We start from the raw sequence: 18,440 nt of genomic DNA on the forward strand, positions 1-18,440 counted from the left end.
GGTGGTGTAGTGGTTAGCGCTGTCGCCTCACAGCAAGAAGGTCCGGGTTCGAGCCCCATGGCCGGCGAGGGCCTTTCTGTGCAGAGTTTGCATGTTCTCCCCGTGTCCGCATGGGTTTTCTCCGGGTGCTCCGGTTTCCCCCACAGTCCAAAGACATGCAGGTTAGGTTAATTGGTGACTCTAAATTGACCGTAGGTGTGAATGTGAGTGTGAATGGTTGTCTGTGTCTATGTGTCAGCCCTGTGATGACCTGGCGACTTGTCCAGGGTGTACCCCGCCTTTCGCCCGTAGTCAGCTGGGATAGGCTCCAGCTTGCCTGCGACCCTGTAGAACAGGATAAAGCGTCTAGAGATAATGAGATGAGATGAGACTTGCATGTATTTATTATTTTGAAAACCCACCAGCCGACTGATCTGGCATGTTTTAATTGTGCAACAGTAATGACGTAAATACCAGTGCAATGGACTAGTGTCTGAAAGCGTTTTTTCATTTTACCAATGAGCTCACTATGTAGTCCTCTATATAGTAATTCCCTATATAGGGAGTAGGGAGGAGTGAACAAGTGAGCGATTTCAGACACAGAATTAGTCTCTCAGGTTAGTCTTAGGGGTACAGTAGGTTTTGTTTCCGGAGCAGAGCTTGAAAACTATGAGTGGTCTGGTCTTGAAAGTTGGTATATGTGTTGATTAAGTAATGTATATTTGCCTTTTGGCGGCACGGTGGTGTAGTGGTTAGCGCTGTCGCCTCACAGCAAGAGGGTCCGGGTTCGAACCCCGTGGCCGGTGAGGGCCTTTCTGTGTGGAGTTTGCATGTTCTCCCCGTGTCCGCGTGGGTTTCCCCCGGGTGCTCCGGTTTCCCCCACAGTCCAAGGACATGCAGGTTAGGTTAACTGGTGACTCTAAATTGACCGTAGGTGTGAATGTGAGTGTGAATGGTTGTCTGTGTCTATGTGTCAGCCCTGTGATGACCTGGCGACTTGTCCAGGGTGTACCCTGCCTTTCGCCCGTAGTCAGCTGGGATAGGCTCCAGCTTGCCTGCGACCCTGTAGAACAGGATAAAGCGGCTAGAGATTATGAGATGAGATGAGATATTTGCCTTTTGATACTAAAAAATGTGAGAAATTTTAATTTTTAGCTCATCTGGGCCAAAGGTCCGGTGGGTTTATGCCGTGGGTCAGTGTAAAGAGGTAGGGTTGGTTTCCTGCAACAGAACTTGAAAAATGTGACAAATAATATCTCGAAACTTGGTATATAGTTGGTATATAGGGTGGGGGATATAGATGACTCTGTCTGCTTGTTTTATTTGCTTTTGTAAAGCACTTTGAGACTTTTGTCTGTGAAAAGTGCTTTATAAATAAATTTTACTTACTTACTTACAAAAGCTACCGTAATTCATGAACAGTATCGATTGTTGAATTAATATCCTGCCAAGTTTTGTTAAAAACGACAGACTCCTGGAATTTTCTTTTTCACTGGATCATGTATGGCGTTTATTTATTCAGCTAACAAAGTACAGCTGTAATTCATGATTCTTCATCACGTAGCTAATGAAGTATAAAGTATAAAGTGTATATTTGTTTTAATTGTAGGGTGGATTAAAAATGACCAACTCAGACTGCTGTTTAAGGACGGAATAAGTGCAGATTGGAGCATGAGGATGAAATTCTGTGAGTGGGCTTTAATGAAATGGTACATCAGAGTGGATTATTACTGCTGCTTTGAGAGTTGGCTGAACAGAGATGTCACGTTATTGAGTAATGCTTCAGCTGAGTCAAAGTCTGGAACAGTGTAATCATTCGTTCAGATTTATAGACACTATCTTGAGCGTTTCGCCTTGTAGAAACGTGTTGCAAGGTTTCAAAACATATAATTCAGCATTCTCTTAAAACCCCATGCAAACACTTTGTCAAAGAGTTCATTACTTTTTTTTTTTGGTTTTGTTCCTTTCTCTACATTTCCTGTATTTACAGAGCAAAAACATGGCAGCTGTATACACATTTATCTTTCATAGAAGTTTGATCATAAATAATACTGCCAAAAATATAATAATAATAATAATAATAATAGGAAGAAAAAAGACAAATTCAATCTATAACTCTATAAACCAATATCGGTTTTTCATCACGGTTTCAGTTTCACAAATCCAAACTCCAGACACTGAATGCTATATAACAGTGCAAGTATTAAATCTTTTGGTTGGGGGAACCATCTAGATCTCTATTTTAGTGTAAAATTAGATTGCTCTTAACTGTTTAATGAAATGACTTCCATAAACAATGTTCAGTTTTTTTTTTTTATCTCCATGTTTGTTCTTATTCTTTAAAAAGTGCTGTATCTGTTTTAAAAATCCTGTAGCACATTTTTTTGGTGACATCATGATCTATAGCATAGCCTTTAGACACAGACATTTATAGCATAACATTAACACCACGGTATACCATCACGTCTCTATATGAAACAAATCTGAAGAAAATAAATACAATGTCGGATTTTTTTTTTTTCCCATAGTAAATAGTGACATATTTCGTTTCACTTTCAGTCCAAAGCTGCCGTTTCGAGGTTTAAACAACGCAGGTGCATGAACACACAAACACACACAAACACTTCAGTACACATCCCACATGCTGCTACACTGCTACATCAACCGGATCACTGCTTCACAGACATTTTCCTCATTCGTTAGTAAACATGAAGACATCTGAAAAATGTGCGAGACATTGTTGTTGTTGTGCTAAAGCTTCGGTTCCAAAATGTGCATTTTTGATCCACGTTTGCATCATTTTGATGTTCTTGCCTCCGAATCCTCCTTATAGTCGTCCTCAAATGGAGTCCTGCTTTTTCCTTTTTCCACTTTTGTTCCGTCCGAATTAGCCGAGTGGATTGCTCCAGGCCACCTGCCATTATACACATAAAAGAACACAGGATGTCAGAGTAAATTATTCAGTGATGCATAAAACAGTGTGAATAGCAATGGCTCGTTATTATAATTGGTTATTTGGTGGAAATTTGTGCCATCACTTTAACTGGCCTAATTAGATGTTTCTGCTCCAGTCAACTTCAGAATTATTAAAGAAAAAACATTATAGCAAATATTACAAAATAAACGCAGTAACTAAAAGGGAGTTCGGTAGAGTTCATACCTCCACTAAGCCACATAGTCAAGTCAAGTCAAAGTCCCTCTCACGCCAGAATCTGGTCTTCCCAGGCAGTCTCCTGTCCCAGTACTAACCAACTCTTTAAGGCGTATGAATGTGGCGCCGATCTCCGTTTCCATAGCCCTCGGCCTCTTGCCTATAGATGACTTGCAACCATGTGATCAAAATGTGCTACATCATGAGCGTCCGCCATGATGGTGGATACACAAAGCAACTAGGATGGCAGCCGCTGAAAGCATGTCTGTAAACAATGCTGAATTTTCTCAGTATTACCACGATTTGAACGGTCGGGTGAAGATTCAATACAAAGAGAAGATAGATATGTATGGTTTTGACCCATCCATCCATCTTCTACCGCTTATCCGGATCCAGGTCGCAGGGGTAGCAGCCTAAGCAGAGCAGCCCAGACTTCCCTCTCCCTGGCCACCTCCACCAGCTCTTCCAGGGGAATACCAAGGCGTTCCCAGGCCAGCCGAGAGATGTAAACTCTCCAGCGTGTCCTGGGTCATGGTTTTGACCCATATTATTTAAAAAAGTCAGATTTTCTGAAGATAAGACGCTTCTATGGACCATCGAGTACACAGATATCACTGAGTCCTGCGCACTTTGGCACGTGCACCTGAAGGACTCTTGGGCGCGCTCCGGACTGCGCGCATGCCGAGCGGACTCTTGCACGCGCGCTGTTAATGAGGCTCACCTGCACAGGATTAAGGCACATCAGCGCACCCAATATAGAGACTCAGAAAATGCACACTCGGTGCAAAGTATTACACCACATCAGTGCGCATTACCAAGCCTTAGTTTCTGTCTTTGATTTCCTGGTTTTCAAATTTTTGTGCCTGTTCCTAGTTCCTGTTTTTCCCACTGCCTGTGATAGTCTGTTCGTGCTTTGCTTTACCTCTTGGTTATTTCCCTTTTTTGAGATTGTCTGCCATCTGGGATTGTTTGCCTGTGTGTAAATAAACATAATTTCTGCACTTCTGCACCATCTCCTACCGCGTCCCTGACAATCGCGTTCTATCTGGTTCGGCTGCCGAAGAATCAAGTCCGACCTTGGACGAAACATACAGTGCCTTGAAAAAGTATTCATACCCCTTGAACTTTTTCACATTTTTCCACCTTACAACCATGAACTTAAAAGTTTTTTATTGAGATTTTATGTGATAGACCAACACAGAGTAGCACATAATTGTGAAGTGAAACGAAAATGATAAATGGTTTTCAAAATTTTAAACAAATAAAAATCTGAAAAATGTGGTGTGCATTAGTATTCAGCCCCCCTGCGTCAATACTCTGTAGAGCCACCTTTTGCTGCAATTACAGCTGCAAGTCTTTTGTGGTATGTCTCTACCAGCTTTGCACATCTAGACACTGAAATTTTTGCCCATTCTTCTTTGCAAAATAGCTCAAGCTCAGCCAGATTGGATGGAGAGCGTCTGTGAACAGCAATTTTCAAGTCTTGCCACAGATGCTCAATGGGATTTAGGTCTTCTTTGATCTAAACCATTCCATTGTAGCTCTGGCTGTATGTTTAGGGTCATTGTCTTGCTGGAAGGTGAATCTCCTTCCCAGTCTCAAGTCTTTTGCAGCCTCCAACAGGTTTTCTTCCAGGATTGCCCTGTATTTAGCTCCATCCATCTTCCCATCAACTCTGACCAGCTTCCCTGTCCCTGCTGAAGAAAAGCATCCCCATAGCATGATGCTGCCACCACCATGTTTCACAGTGGGGATGGTGTGTGCAGGGTGATGAGCAGTGTTAGTTTTCCGCCACACATAGCGCTTTGCATTTTATTATTTTATTTCTACTATTGTTTAATTCTTATTATTTTCTTTTAATTCTTTTAATTCTTTTAATTAATTGTTTTAGAATAAAAATAAAATTATTTTATGTAATTTTATTTCTCTATTGTTTACTGTTTTTGTTTTTACTTCTGTAAAGCACATTGAACTGCCATTGTGTATTAAATGCGCTATATAAATAAACTTGCCTTGCCTTGCCTTGCATTTAGGCCAAAAAATTCAACTTTGGTCTCATCTGACCAAAGCACCTTCTTCCACATGTTTGCTGTGTCCCCTACATGGCTTCTGGCAAACTGCAAACGGGACTTCTTATGCCTGTCTTTCAACAATGGCTTTCTTCTTGCCACTCTTCCAAAAAGGCCAGATTTGTGGAGTGTACGACTTATACTTGTCCTGTGCACAGATTCTCCCACCTGAGCTGTGGATTTCTGCAGCTCCTCCAGAGTGATCATGGGCCTCTTGGCTGCTTCTCTGACCAGTGCCCTCCTTGCTCGCTCTGTCAGTTTAGGTGGACGGCCATGTCTCGGTAGGTTTGCAGTTGTGCCATACTTTTTCTATTTTTGAATGATGGATTGAACAGTGCTTCTTGAGATGTTCAGAGCTTGGGATATTTTTTTTATAACCTAACCCTGCTTTAAACTTCTCCAGAACTTTATCCCTGACCTGTCTGGTGAGTTCTTTGGTCTTCATGATGCTGTTTGTTCTTCAGTGTTCTCTAACAAACCACTGAGGCCTTCACAGAACAAGTGTATTTATGCTGAGAGTAAATTACACACAGTAGGACTCTTAACTAATTAGATGACTTCTGAAGGCAATTGATTGCACTGGATTGTATTTAGAGGTATCAGAGTACAGGGGGCTGAATACTAATGCACACCACATTTTTCAGATTTTTATTTGTTTAAAATTTTGAAGACCATTTATCATTTTTGTTTCACTTCACTATTATGTGCTATTCTGTGTTGGTCTATCACATAAAATCTCAATAAAACACTTTTAAGTTCGTGGTTGTAAGGTGGAAAAATGTGAAAAAGTTCAAGGGGTATGAATACCTTTTCAAGGCACTGTAGCCCATGTTCTGAGTGGGTGCCCAGTCTGGATTGTTTCAATCGTATAATTTTGCTGGCGCGCCGAGAAGCGAAATGGTAATACACAAATGGTGTTAAAATTATAACAACGACTGAATGAACCACGACAAGAGAGAGAACGCTCATTTTATAGCAAAATTCTAGCAGCATGAAATAAAATTCTTCCATGATGTTATCGAGAAAGCGTTTGACTCTCACCTGAGATAAAATGATTACTGCAAACACAAGCTGTTTTGGTTTTAGCCTCTGTTAGATCAGCCCTGCTGATGTTGTTCAGCCGTGCTCATCTCCTCTCCGTACTAAGCCTCAGAGTTTCCTCACCCTCTTTCCGAATCATGGACGGAATTCTAAAAAATCGGAACGTGCCACGGTCACGAGTACTGTTGTGACCACATCCATATACAGCACAAAGATATGGCAGAGCTAAAAGAACGCTTAAAGCAGTGGAAAAACAAAGAGAGTTGCGCATGTGTGACTATGTTTTGTATGGAATGTCACTTGACCCCGCATTCGTATATCCACCAACATGGCCGACATCCGGGTTTCTATTTTGCTTTGATGTCACTTGCAAGTCAAGGATACAGCTAGGGTCCTCTGGTAACCATGAGAGTTTGATTCCCCACTCGCATCTGTATTGCCAGACAGTAGTAGACACCATTTTTATGATGATCTTTGGTATGACCCAACCATGAGTAGAACTAGCGATCTCCCAGTCGAGAGGTGGACACGCTAACCACTAGGCCAACTCATGGTAAGCCACATAGTATCAACATCAAAATCAAATCACTCGAACCTAGGATAATACTAAAGCTGTTCACCAAATTTCATCCAAATCCATTCACTATTTTTTGAGTTACATTGGGAACAGACAAAAAATAAATAAAAATACTGGATCTGGATACATTTCCAGATTTGCATCAAAATCTAATCTGTTGTTCCTTGGTCCATGGCCCACCTTTACTCAAAATTTCATCAAAATCCATTCACTATTTTTTGAGTTATGTTGAGAACAAACAAATGGAGGTGAAAACATAACCTCCTCCAACACAGTTTGTGAAGCGAATAACCAACACGTTCTTCCCTGCACTTATACCGACCAAAGAGATCACAATCCCACCATCAAGTTTTCTATTGATTCACAAAACCGAGATTGACAAATTCACAGGTCAGAAGTTCACCTCGATAAAGTCAAAAGTAAGTGTGACCAAAATGAATGATACTCTCCCACGTACTGTGTCCTTTCCCCTTCAGAGAACTGGCTTTTCAGCTGGGTGAATTTTATTTGTCTTTGGTCTGAATGGCGCTTTAAAGATTAACAAAACCCAAAAGTAAACTCTTTTATACTGACAGATAATATCCATACGAGACATGCTTGAGTGCTCACTTGTTCATATTTGTACCTATATACTGTGTACAGATTTTATTTTAAAAGAAAAACAATGTCCCGGGATGCTGACATCTTACTCTCACCAAGGTTCAAATATTACTCTCTGAATACAAATTACGCGAAAGTATCCGAGATTGTGATGTCATTTACATGCTACATGACTTACCGAGACTGAGATCTAGTGGATACATCGCTTCTAAATTCTAAAGCCTGAAGATGCCTGAGTGTCTAGCATTTGGGTGTAAAAATAAGCCTGATCATTGAAGCAGTGAACACAGAGAGACAGAGAGAGAGAGAGCACAGTGGTGCCTGGGGACTTTAAAAAAAAAAGATATTTCGAAGCCTTTATTTATTGGCTCTGTGTAACAAAGGTAAACAGCATTCCAGTTATGTCACAAGCGGATATCCGGTTACTGTGCAAATGGTTGTGTCCAGATAAGCCTATCATAACTTTTAAAATGGATAAATTATTGTTATAAAATTCTATTTTTAATTTAAACATGAGAAGGGCACATCAGGGTACTTGCCATGATCGGGAAATGGCGTTTATTTTTCAGTTTTGTTTGACTTTAACTGTTTAATAAAATGTAATGAATAAACAAACAAATAAATGGGGTTTTCGGGTGTCTCCTGTAGTGGGTCAAAATTGTAAATGCTATGGAAAAACCATAAATGCCAGCATCTCGACAATTGGTGAGACTGTTGTGTCATTTCACAAAAAAACCCCAACCCAAAACATCAATTAAGAAAGTTCATTAAAAATAGTATTTTCTTATCAAAAAATTCTGTGGCAATAACCAAATATGACGTTGTTCTAGACGTAAACTCTTTATTATACATCATTATGGATTCTATGGGGCGCCATTTGTAAAGCATGTCCGTGCTAAAAATTTTTGTAAAGCATGTCCGTGCTGAAAATTTTTCAGCAACATTTTGTCACATTTAGCTTAAAACAGTTTGTAAAGCATGTCCGTGCTGAAAATTTCAGCAACATTTTGTCACATTTAGCTTAAAACAGTGTTTTAAAAACGGTGTGAATTTTTCAGACTCCCCTTTTTGCACATTTATAACAATATTTGTCATCTTAGAGATATTTTAGTTATATCTAAATGTTAAATGTTAAATAAATGTTAAATGATCTTAGAGATATTTTAAATAGTTATATCTAAATGTTAAATGTTACAAATAAATGTTAAATGTTAAACCTAAATGTAAATATATATGTTAAATTTAAATATAAATATAAAGATTAAATCTAAATGTTAAAAGTAAATGTTAAATCTAAATCTAAATGTTAAATCTAAATTTAGATTTAGATTTAACATTTAGATTTAACATTTAGATTTAGATTTAACAATTACATTTAACACTTTTAACATTTAGATTTAATTTTTATATTTATATTTAAATTTAACATATATATTTACATTTAGGTTTAACATTTAACATTTATTTGTAACATTTAACATTTAGATATAACTATTTAAAATATCTCTAAGATGACAAATATTGTTATAAATGTGCAAAAAGGGGAGTCTGAAAAATTCACACCGTTTTTAAAACACTGTTTTAAGCTAAATGTGACAAAATGTTGCTGAAATTTTCAGCACGGACATGCTTTACAAACGGTGTGACAAAATGTTGCTGAAATTTTCAGCACGGACATGCTATACAAACGGCGCACCATAGGATTCCCTGGAATACCAATCGGACAAAAAAAAAAAAAGATGGTTGTTGACTGAGACAAAGGAATCTAATGATTATTTATACGTAAAACATATACTGTTCAAAATACTACTGTGCCCAATCAGGTCCATGATATAAAACTCTGGAAACACTTCAACTTTGTTCATCTTGATAAACATTGTTTGGAAGGGCCCGAAGTAAGGAACTCTTCTTGAGAAAACAACACAAATCGCAATACTTTGAGCTGGAACTCAAGCCTCACTGTAACTACACTTGGACTCCTGTGTTGTGGTCACTTGACACAAAAAATATTTTATCCATGAATGACATTGACTTGTCCAGGGTGTACCCCGCCTTTCGCCCATAGTCAGCTGGGATAGGCTCCAGCTTGCCTGCGACCCTGTAGAAGGATAAAGCGGCTAGAGATAATGAGATGAGATGAGATGAGATGAGATGAGATGAATGACATTAGCATGTTTGGTGAAAAATCAGGCCTACACACAAGCCCACTGCAGGTTGTTGTCGGTGGGTTGTTGATGTTTCAGTGCTGTTTTGTGTCTGGTGGAACAAGAGGTCTTGTCAAGGCTGAGGGAATTATACGTTTTGCTATGTACCAGGTTTATTTATATTTTTTTAGCAGAAAACCTGGTTGCATCTACCAGGAGGTTAAGACTTGGCCAAAGCTATAGATTTTAATAAGATAATGGCTTCAAATATACAACAAATCAACACTGAAGAGCAGCATGTTGACTCTGCTAAGAGGTTAAGAATCACACAAGAGATGAGGAGCCATGTGGCCAATGTACGCTCGCTGGACAACAAGCTGGATTATGTCCGCCTGCTCCACTCATCTTTTAAGTCTGTTCGTGAGTGCTGTGTCCTTGTGTTTGTGGAAACATGGCTTAACGACAGCATCCCGGACTGTGCCATTCAGCTAGCCCGGCTAACATGCTACCGGTCAGACAGCGTGCTAGTCGGGGGAGGGGGGGGGGGGAGACTCGTGGAGGAGGACTCTGTGTTTATATCAGTGATGCCTGGTGCCTTGATGCTGTCATGGTCTGCAAACACTGCTCACCACTGGTGGAGTTTATAATTATTAAGTGCCGGCCATTCTATCTGCCAAGGGAATTTACAGCCATATTGCTGGTAGCATTATACATCCCTCCCAGCTCCAATAACAACAGGAGTGAAGCACTGAATGAACTCTATCAGCACATCAGTGAGCAGCAGACAGCCCACCCAGATGCTTTCCTCATCCTGGCTGGGGATTTCAATCATGCAAACCCCAAGAGCGTGTTTCCAAAACTCTATGGACATATCAACTTTCCCACACGTGGAAACAATACTCTGGACTAGACCCCGAAGCAGCCGCCAGGCGCCGCTAAAACCGCCATTTAGAATTTGAGCCGCCGCCAGCCAATAATTTTGTAAGCCAATTTGAGCCGCTATCTAATAAAATTTGGCTGAGCCACTAAGAATTGTGTACATCAAATAATGGGTTTATCCACATCATGAGCTACAAGAAAAGTGACACAAACATGATCAACTGTACACACTAGTAGTAACACAATAGAGACGTATAGGCATACACTGTAGAGATTTAGAACTGATATCACAGCACAGAGAGCCACCACAAGCTTGCCGTTGTGACTACCTGTCTGGCTTCCCGCCCCTCACACCGTTACCACGATACACTGGGGAACCCGGGAACCCACCCAGAGCATCAATCGACTCCGATATCGATGAGATGGCTGCATTCTTTGCCGCTGCTGAGGGAAAGTGTAAAGGTATTTTTTTTGGTTTGTTTGTTTGTTTCACATACTTCGAGATTGATTAAAAAAAAAGTACTCCACCACTCTACTTTCATCATAGTAAGATAGCTGCCAGTCCTTCACTGGTCATTGCTAGTGAGAGTAGATAGCTAGATGCCTTCCTCGAACAAGCCAGATTAGCTTATTATTAGCATTGAACTACAATCTTGCTAGATTTATATTTACAATGAAGTAAGAGACCAGGGGACCTGTGGTAATTTGCTATTTATTCCCCCCATTTGTTTGATCCGTTCGCCCGGATATATGCCACACAGTGACGTCCAGTATCAGCCATTTGTAGCCATAAACATTTTGGTGGCTGCAGCAGCCATTAAGGTTTTGGCTGAGTCAGCTAGCCAGCCAATAATTTCATCAGCCAGCCATTATCCTGAAAACAAACGGCTTCGGGGTCTACTCTGGACAATGTTTACACCATGCATAAAGACGCCTACAAAGCCCTACTCCTCCCCCACCTTGGGGCCTCAGATCACTCCACTGTTATGCTAATGCCAGCATACAGGCCGCTGGTTAAAGTCACCAAACCAGCTACAAAACAGATACGTGTGTGGCCAGAGGGGTCCTCAGAGGCACTCCAGGACTGTTTTTCCACCACTGACTGGAGCATGTTCAGACAGTCGGCCACTTACAACAACTCCACAGATCTCCAGGAGTACACTGAGACCGTCACTGCCCACAGGAGGAAGTGCATGGACGATGTTACGGTCACCAGAACCATCTCCATTCAGGCCAATCAGAAGCCATGGCTGACAGGGGAAGTCCACAGGCTCCTGTGGGCTCAGAACGCCGCCTTCAGAGCGGGGGACGAGGTGGGCCTGAGGACAGCTAGGGCCAATCTGTCACGAGGCATCAGGGTGGCCAAGAGACAGTATTCCAGGTACATTGCTGACCATTTCAACGACAGCAGAGACACCAGGAACCTGTGGCGGGGGATTCAGACCATCACAGACTACAAGCCCTCGCCACAGACCTGTGACAACTCCACATCTCTGCTGAATCAGTTGAACGACTTCTTCGCTCGCTTTGAGGCAGACAACAGCACCATGGCACAGAAGACCCCACCACCTCCCGGCGACCAGGTGTTGATGCTGTCCCCAGACAGCGTGAGGAGAGCTCTCAGGACGACAAATGCATGAAAAGCCCCAGGTCCTGATAACATTCCTGGTCGTGTCCTGAGAGACTGTGCCGAGGAGCTCACAGATGTCTTTACAGACATCTTCAACATCTCGTTGAGGCAGGCTGTTGTCCCCATGTGCCTCAAAACCACCACCATCATCCCGGTCCCGAAGAAGCCATCTTCCTCCTGCTTCAGTGACTACCGCCCTGTTGCACTCACTCCCATCCTCATGAGGTGCTTCGAGCGGCTAGTCATGCGGCATATCAAGTCTGCCCTCCCCCCCGCCCTGGACCCTTTCCAGTTTGCATATCAGTCCAACCGTTCGACTGATGACGCCATCTCCACTGCCCTCCACTCAGCCCTCACCCATCTGGAGACAAAAGACTCATATGTCAGAATGCTGTTCATAGACTTTAGCTCAGCATTCAACACAATCATTCCTCAGCAGCTCATTCATAAACTGGACCAGCTGGGACTCAACACTTCCCTGTGCAACTGGCTGCTGGACTTCCTGACGGGGAGACCACAGGCTGTACGGGTCGGCAGCAACTCCTCCAGCACCATCACATTGAACACGGGGGCCCCCCAAGGATGTGTGCTAAGCCCCCTCCTCTTCACTCTGCTGACCCACGACTGCACACCAACATCCAACTCTAATCTCTTCATTAAGTTTGCGGATGACACGACTGTGGTGGGTCTCATCAACAATGGCGATGAGGCAATCTGCAGGAGTGAGGTGAGCTGCTTGGCCATGTGGTACAAGGACAACAATCTCCATCTGACCATGGAGAAGACGAAGGAGATTGTTGTGGACTTCAGGAGAGAGCACACCCAGCATGCTCCACTATCTATCGATGGTGCTGCAGTGGAGAGGGTGAGCAGCACCAAGTTTCTGGGTGTGCACATCTCTGAAGACCTGTCCTGGAACAACAACACCTCATCACTGGCCAAAAAAGCCCAACAGCGTCTGTACTTCCTCCGCAAACTGAGGAGAGCAAGGGCCCCGGCCTCCATCATGCACACTTTCTACAGAGGCACCATCGAGAACATCCTGACCAGCTGCATCACCGTGTGGTACGGTGCCTGCACCGTGTCCTGCTGCAAGTCTCTGCAGCGCATCGTGAGAGCAGCTGAGAGGATCATTGGTGTCTCTCTCCCTTCTCTAATGGATATTTATAACTCCCACCTCACCCGCAAAGCCATCAGAATTGCAGGTGACCCCACCCACCCATCTCACAACCTCCTCAGTCTGCTGCCGTCAGGGAGGAGACTGCGGAGTCTCCGGGCCAAAACCAGCAGGCTCAAGAACAGTTTCTTTCACCAGGCGGTCAGGAGGCTCAACTCCCTCCCTGTTCTGCCCCTCCTCCCCCCTCTGCCCCCTGCCACAGATTCTGCTCGCACACCCCCCTGCCCCCCCTTCAGCATCTGACATGTCATCCTCACAGTTCCTCCCCCCCAAACACACACACACACACACACATCTCAACGTTCATTAACACACTGAACTCAAGGACCGCACATCTCACTTTACCTCGCTCATTTGCACTATTCCGCACTACCTCATCTTAACAGCTGCTAGTTTGTTTATACTGCTTATTTCATGTTTACCTGCTAGACCTCAAGTGCCCTTGACTGTTTGTTTATTTGCACCAATTTGTGTGTGTGTGTGTGTGTGTGTGTGTGTGTGTGTGTGTGTATATGAGTGTTTAGTCTGTCTAGTTCTTATCTAGAGTGTTTATACTGTTTATATTGTTTGTTTGAGTGCTTAGTCTGTCTAGTTCTTATCTAGTGTTTATACTGTTTATATTGTCTGAGTGTTTAGTCTATGTCTCTAGTTCTTATCTAGAGTGTTTATACTGTATATATTGTTTGTTTTTTCAATTATTCTATTTTTATTTTTATTTATTGCATTGCCTGTTTGTACCGTGGGTCAGAGAGGACTGAAATTTCATCTGTGCTGTATGTCGAGCATGTATAGCATATTAGACAATAAAGTTGACTGGACTTGACTTAATAAATACACAGGCAAGCAAGTAGAAACTGCATTCCAACTGCAAAGTCCTTAAATCAAGCAAGAGTCATAATACCGGTCAGTAGAGAGATCAAGGCCAAAGGATTATCTAAAATACAGAATCTGGAAACAAGACAAGGATCATACACATCAAGACAAACTAGATAAATGGATCAGACGCAGAAATTTCGGCAAGGCTTCAAAATGACTGAATGTCCATGAGGTGCTTATACAGTAGTGAGCCTGGAAGTGGTGGCACGATGGTGTAGTGGTTAGCACAGTTGCCTCACAGCAAGAAGGTTCTGGGTTTGAGCCCAGTGGCCGACGGAGGCCTTTCTATGTGGAGTTTGCATGTTCTCTCCGTGTCCGCGTGGGTTTCCTCCGGGTGCTCCGGTTTCCCCCACAAGTTAGGTTAATTGGTGGCTCTAAATTGACCGTAGATGTGAGTGTGAATGGTTGTTTGTCTCTATGTGTCAGCCCTGCGATGACCTGGTGACTTGTCCAGGGTGTACCCTGCCTCTCGCCCATAGTCAGTTGGGATAGGCTCCAGCTTGCCCACGACCCTGCACAGGATAAGCGGCTACAGATAATGGCTGGATGGATGGAATTTACCTAACCTGCATGTCTTGGACTGTAGGGGAAACCGGAGCACCCAGAGGGAACCCACGCAGACACGGGGAGAACATGCAAACTCCACACAGAAAGGCCCCTGTCGGCCACTGGGCTCAAACCCAGAACCTTCTTGCTGTGAGGCAACAGTGCTAACCACTATACCACTGTGCCGCCATCATCGGATCATCCGGCATCAAAGCATTGAGGCAAGGTGAGATGTAGCATTTTGTGAAGTATGTTGGTTCAATTTCCCCATCAATTTTCTTCAAACATGGCACTCAGAATGCAGAAGAATGCACCTTTTTTTTTTTTTCAAAATTTTCCAGGGGAGGGCCATACCCCTGGACCTCCCTAGAAGGACGCAACTGCATCTTGCAATCTGATCTACCGCTTTTCATTCTCTGGGGATTGGCAAGTATGACATAGTCTGAAGGGATGAAAATGTCCACACATAAAACATTAAGAATACACAATATCATAAAAGAGTTCAGAACCTCATGGTCTCTCCAATTCTTCAACAGGGAAACACAAACCTGAAAAAAAAGAAGCTTTCCAACTAAGTCTTGCACCAAGAGGTCAAGACATCAAGAATACACTTTGTAATAAAGTGACCTAGTGGATATAAAAAGTGTACAAATGCCATTAAAATGATCGGTTTTTCTCATCTCATTATCTCTAGCCGCTTTATCCTGTTCTACAGGGTCGCAGGCAAGCTGGAGCCTATCCCAGCTGACTACAGGTGAAAGGCGGGGTACACCCTGGACCAGTCGCCAGGTCATCACAGGGCTGACACATAGACACAGACAACCATTCACACTCACATTCACACCTACGGTCAATTTAGAGTCACCAGTTAACCTAACCTGCATGTCTTTGGACTGTGGGGGAAACCGGAGCACCCGGAGGAAACCCACGCGGACACGGGGAGAACATGCAAACTCCACACAGAAAGGCCCTCGCCGGCCATGGGGCTCGAACCCGGACCTTCTTGCTGTGAGGCAACAGCGCTAACCACTACACCACCGTGCCACCCGGGGGTAAACATAAAAAATAAAAAACATACAATAAGCTGGTTGCATAAGTGTGCACACACTTAAACTAATACTTTGTTGAAGCACCTTTTGATTTAATTACAGCATTCAGTCTTTTTGGGTCGGCGTCTATCAGCCTGCCACATCTAGACTTGGCAATATTTGCCCACTCTTCCTTGCAAAAGCGCTCCAAATCTGTCAGATTGTGAGGGCGTCTCTTGTGCACAGCCCTCTTTAGGTCACCCCACAGATTTTCAATTGGATTTAGGTCTGGGCTCTGGCTGGGCCGTTCCAAAACTTTAATTTTCTTCTGGTGAAGCCATTCTTTTGTTGATTTCGATGTATGCTTGGGTCACTGTCATGCTGAAAGATGAGACCCTGTATGAAAATATGAGTCACTATTGTGTTCTTAATAATAGCAAATATCTTTCTCCTTCAAGAAAAAAAGCAAACAAAGAAAAGAAAAGAATAGAAAGCCCAGAGCTAAGTACGAACAGTGAAGAAAGAGCTGTCCATTGGGACAACTCTGAATAAATGGGTGTTTTCTCTCTCTCTCTCTCTCTCTCTCTCTCTCTCTCTCATTTTATTTATCTGTTTTGATAATTCCATAGCGTTTGACTGATATGATGTAAACAGTTCGATTTATCATGTCAGAATTCCATGAGCTCGCTGAACAGACTCCAGCACTGCAAGCTTTTTTCCAAGTCTGATTTTCATGACAGTCATACTGGTTCACTCTGATTCATCTCACACACAATGTTACTTTTATGTATTGGTGAGTCATGTGAAGAATCTTGTTAAAAAAAACCCCAGACGAATGGCACATGGAACCCGGAGGAAGGTTTTCCTGATGCTTTGAGAAAAACCTCCCACGTCCACGAGAGGCTCGAGGGAAGGGTTTTTGCTCTCCTGAGCTGAGGTACTCACTCTGCTGCTTTACTGAAAGTGAAACTCGGCTCTCTCTCAGACTGAGACTCCGCTCTCTCATCCTCAAAGAAGAAACTGAAAAGTTGGTGTTGTGGATAAACTGCTGTTGAGTGAAACTCTGCTCTTAATGTTTCTCCACAATGCTTACAGTGGATATAAAAAGTGAACACACCCTGTTAAAATGCTAGGTTTTTCTGATGTAAAAAAAAAATGAGACCATGATAAATCAATTCAAAACTTTTCCCATCTTTAATATGACCTATAACTTGTACAATTCAATTGAAAACAAACAAATCTGTTTGGGAGGAAAAACATCTCATCTCATCTCATTATCTCTAGCCGCTCCATCCTTCTACAGGGTCGCAGGCAAGCTGGAGCCCATTCCAGCTGACTACGGGCGAAAGGCGGGGTACACCCTGGACAAGTCGCCAGGTCATCACAGGGCTGACACATAGACACAGACAACCATTCACACTCACATTCACACCTACGGTCAATTTAGAGTCACCAGTTAACCTAACCTGCATGTCTTTGGACTGTGGGGGAAACCGGAGCACCCGGAGGAAACCCACGCGGACACGGGGAGAACATGCTAACTCCACACAGAAAGGCCCTCGCCGGCCCCGGGGCTCGAACCCAGGACCTTCTTGCTGTGAGGCGACAGCGCTAACCACTACACCACCGTGCCACCCGGAGGAAAAACATAAAAAAAAAATCCCATACAATAAGCTGGTTGCATAAGTGTGCACACCCTTAAACTAATACTTTGTTGAAGCACCTTTTGATTTAATTACAGCATTCGGTCTTTTTGGGTCGGCGTCTATCAGCCTGCCACATCTAGACTTTGCCCACTCTTCCTTGCAAAAGCGCTCCAAATCTGTCAGATTGCTAGGGCGTCTCTTGTGCACAGCCCTCTTTAGGTCACCCCACAGATTTTCAATTGGGTTTAGGTCTGGGCTCTGGCTGGGCCGTTCCAAAACTTTTTTGGAGTCATTGTCATGCTGAAAGATGAAATTCCTCTTCATCTTCAGCTTTCTAGCAGACACCTGAAGGTTTTGGGCCAAAATTGACTGGTATTTAGAACTGTTCATAATTCCCTCCACCTTGACTAAAGCCCCTGTTCCAGCTGAAGAAAAACAACCCCAAAACATGATGCTGCCACCACCATGCTTCACCGTGGGTATAGTGTTTTTTTGGTGATGCACAGTGTTGTTTCTGTGCCAACATACCTTTTGGAATTGTGGCCAAAAAGTTCAACCCTGGTTTCATCAGACCATAACACATTTTCCCCACATGCTTTTGGGAGTATTGATTTTTTTTGAAAAATTTATCCGGATGGTTGTCTGTGTCTATGTGTCAGCCCTGTGATGACCTGGCGACTTGTCCAGGGTGTACCCCGCCTTTCGCCCGTAGTCAGCTGGGATAGGCTCCAGCTTGCCTGCGACCCTGTAGAAGGATAAAGCGGCTAGAGATAATGAGATGAGATGAGATGAAATTTATCCGGGCCTGGATGTTTTTCTTTGACCCTATTTCATAGTCCAGACGTGTGGAGAATACGGGAGATTGTTGTCACATGTAGTACACAACCAGTACTTGCCAGAAATTCCTGAAGCTCCTTCAGTGTTGCTGTAGGCCTCTTCGCAGCCTCCCTGACCAGTTTTCGTCTTGTCTTTTCATCAATTTTGGAGGGACGTCCAGTTCTTGGTAATTTCGCTGTTGTCCCATATTTTCTCCACTTCTTGATGAGTGTCTTCACTGTGCTCCATGTTTTTGTACCCTTCTCCTGACTGATAGCTTT

The 18,440-nt window shown here is 43.1% G+C and overlaps 1 protein-coding gene across 1 annotated transcript in view; it reads right to left on the reverse strand.

The window, feature by feature from the left end:
- Positions 1-2,797: 2,797 nt before the first annotated feature.
- The window catches only part of grm6a (glutamate receptor, metabotropic 6a), a 189,749-nt gene continuing 174,106 nt past the window's right edge, over positions 2,798-18,440 (reverse strand). Inside the window, exon 12 of the mRNA XM_060932426.1 lies at positions 2,798-2,893. The gene's annotated coding sequence lies outside the window, so the exon portion shown is untranslated. The remainder of the gene's footprint in view (positions 2,894-18,440) is intronic.

Source organism: Neoarius graeffei, chromosome 10, assembly GCF_027579695.1.
Source record: "Neoarius graeffei isolate fNeoGra1 chromosome 10, fNeoGra1.pri, whole genome shotgun sequence".
Classification (NCBI taxonomy): domain Eukaryota; kingdom Metazoa; phylum Chordata; class Actinopteri; order Siluriformes; family Ariidae; genus Neoarius; species Neoarius graeffei.